Source organism: Pogona vitticeps, chromosome 6 (assembly GCF_051106095.1).
Source record: "Pogona vitticeps strain Pit_001003342236 chromosome 6, PviZW2.1, whole genome shotgun sequence".
Classification (NCBI taxonomy): Eukaryota; Metazoa; Chordata; class Lepidosauria; order Squamata; family Agamidae; genus Pogona; species Pogona vitticeps.
This window is the reverse complement of record NC_135788.1, coordinates 83,739,451-83,742,561: the sequence shown is the minus strand read 5'-3', so window position 1 is coordinate 83,742,561 and position 3,111 is coordinate 83,739,451.

The following is a 3,111-nucleotide window of genomic DNA, read 5'->3' as shown; positions in this document are numbered from 1 at the left end:
TAAAGCCTGTGTGGCATCAGGGTTCACTATGGAAGTATGTTTATATGGGTTTCACATGGGCAACATCCACCCACTAAAAAAATGCCAGGAGCAAGCAGGGGTTGGGGAAGAGAACAGCTGCATGCACACCCATCCTCCCCCTGCCATTTAGAGGAAATCAGGGAATGGAGCACCATTGCCACAACTCATGAGCTTTCTTATGGTTCAAACAGCACTAGTGCAAGACTCGGGGGAGGGGAGAGGAGCCTTCTTGCAGGCTGGCAGTGAGCCTGCCATAAGTCTTAGCAGCAGTGAATGGTATGGAAAAACTTCCTGTGTCGCGTGTGCTATAGATAATGTGGGATACATTGCTATACAGGATGCAGGCCATCGCAGGAAAGATAATGGTGGCAACTGCTGCATCTGTTGGCCCTAGTAAGGTTTTACCCTGGGCCTGTTTGTTAGGATTTCTCTCATCCATAACAGAAAAAATGAGGGAGGGGGGGATCAGTGCTGGTTTATTTCCCTCTTTTTGTTTAAGAGCCATAATTGAGTATTGGAAATCGACGTTGTATTTGACAGTGAAAAGGTTTGTTGTGTTTCATGTAAACCTGATCAATAGAGAAGCACACTTGACCTTACTTTACAGGTCACGTTCCCAGGTGATTGTGGGAGTTGTAGTTTAAAAAAGAAACTTTGCTACTGCAATATTCCAGTGACAGGGAAGAACTCAGCTTGGTCCTGTAATACGGCACTTCAGCAGCTGGATTGATTCTGCGTGCGCGTATGTTTCCAGTTACTACTTAGAGGTATATTTTTAGAATTTTTTACAGAAAACAGTATCCCCAATCTAATACAAATGATTCATCCCTAATATGTGCAGAATTGTGTATGTAGAATGGACTCTTCATGGGAACAGTATAACCTCTTAACTCTCTCCATCCTTCGTGTCCTAGGCTGCGTATGATTGTGTAGGAGAGACCGCAGTCTCAGGATATAAGAAAAAATGTAACACTTTCAATTAAAAAATTCTCAATGTGTTTTTGCCTGAATTGATGATCTTCTTCAGGGCCTGTACAAAGAAAAGAGAGTAAGAAAAAAGGAGACAACATCCTGACATTTTTGCATCTTTAATCTCTACTTACCTTGGGTGGGTAGGACTTTAAATCCAGAAAGCAGTATGGAAGAAAATATTAATTTCCCTTTCCAGTGCCACTGTGGTAGTTAAATCCCCACTGATTTAAATCCACTTGTGTGCTTCTCAGAAAGTTGGCCCAAATTAAGTAAGATATTTAAATACTGTAAATGTGCCCACGTTTAACATGATTTTGCCGCCATCTGCAGTTATGAAGAAGTAGTGCACAAAACCTAAATTACTATGACATGTCCCTAATTTATGCAAGATGATCCTTGTGCATGTGTCTGGTCTCTAGGTGTCTGTGAATTTCGTTGTATGGGTATACTGTGTATATACTTACAATGACAATAAATTATTATTATTATTTATCTGAAGATTTTATCTGGCATTCCTTCACATGATAGTTCCCCCCCCCGACTCATTAAGAATGGAAAATAACTGAGGAATTAGGCTTCTTTCTACTTCTCATTTCTTCATTACTTCACTTCAACACTGGGAACAAAAAGGAGGAAGGCATTCTCTCTCCAATTCTTCCTTAGCCATTCCAGCATTTTAAATATCAGAGAAATTAGAAGAACTACTGATTCCCTGGTTCAGACTGGACATGCTTACCTGTGGTGCCATCCCTGTTAAAGAGTAGCTGAGAAAAACCAGGAGGCTCCTTCCCCACCTTGTACCCACCCACGTACCTCTCTTGGGCTGTGCTGTGGAGGTGGCAATGCCATGTTGCCAAGCTTTGTCATCACTCAGTTCTGAAAGAAAGATTCTGTACTGCAATGCTCTACTGAAATATGAGGAAAACGTTGCAACCTACCCAGTGTTCTTCATGCCGGATTAGCATTTAAATCTGAACCAGAGAAGAGTTCATCTCCCCTTTTCCCTCTCATTAGTCTCCTACACTGCCCTTCCCTCCCACACAACTGAGACTACTCAGCACTAAACACGCTTGTAGAAGAATCCAGCCCTCCTCTTCCCTAGTACCAATCAGCTCTCTTGCTAACCTTACTGCAGCTGAAGTTTTAGTCTCAAGGAAGAGGGAGGTAGGCCAGCCATTCTCAATGGGGGCCCTATGCTCTCCTGGGGGGCTGTTGCACTTTGAAGGGGGCCAAAGACTGGAAACAATTCTTTACACATCATCTCATAAGGTCCATTGTGACTTCTGCAATCCTGGTTTGGCCTATATTTCTTTCATATTGTGTTCATGGAAAAAAAAGGTTAGGAATGGCTGCACTAACAGCTTTCTTTGAGACAATTTGACAATAACCTGGAGTTCTTGGCTTGGGGAAGATTCATACATCAGAAGAAAGGAAGCTTCCTTCTTTCTCTCCCCACTCCTTCACCCCTGCCTCTTTTCCTCTGTCAGCCTTCATCCTCCCCCAGTCCCTGACAGTGCTACCCTGATAGCTTTGGAAAGCTCAGGGAGAATGAAACGTTGGGTACATGGGAGTTTAGCTCATTCTGCCCAGATGGTTGGGATCACTCTAAAAAATGTTGATTCTTAAAGTATTCCACTCCATCCCTAATAAAGTATTCCACTCTATCCCCAGTCTTCATCAGGGATGGATTGTCTGCATTGAAAGGCCCCCAGATTAACTCTGGCTACAGTCATTACAACATATAAGAAACATAACCAGCAACAAGGGAGATGAAAACCACTTTTTATGAACCATTGTGGTCTGTCTTTATTGACTGACCACATTGTACTCCTCTCTTTGAAGGGCGATCCAGTCTAAGTCCTATTTAAGGACAAAAGAGCACCAGAGGCTATGCTGTTGCCAGTAAACTGAGTAGACAGGCCACTTACCTAGCGCCAGTCTTCCCTGTTATGTAAATGTGCACTTCCCCCCTAAAAACCAAGTGTTTCAAAATCTACATCTACAGTATATATAAGAACAAGCATATGCAGTTTCTTGTGAAAACCCATGTTCTCTGTTGGTGATGCTTTTTGTTTTCTGACAATAGGAAAGTGGCCATCTATAAATCAGAGACCGAAA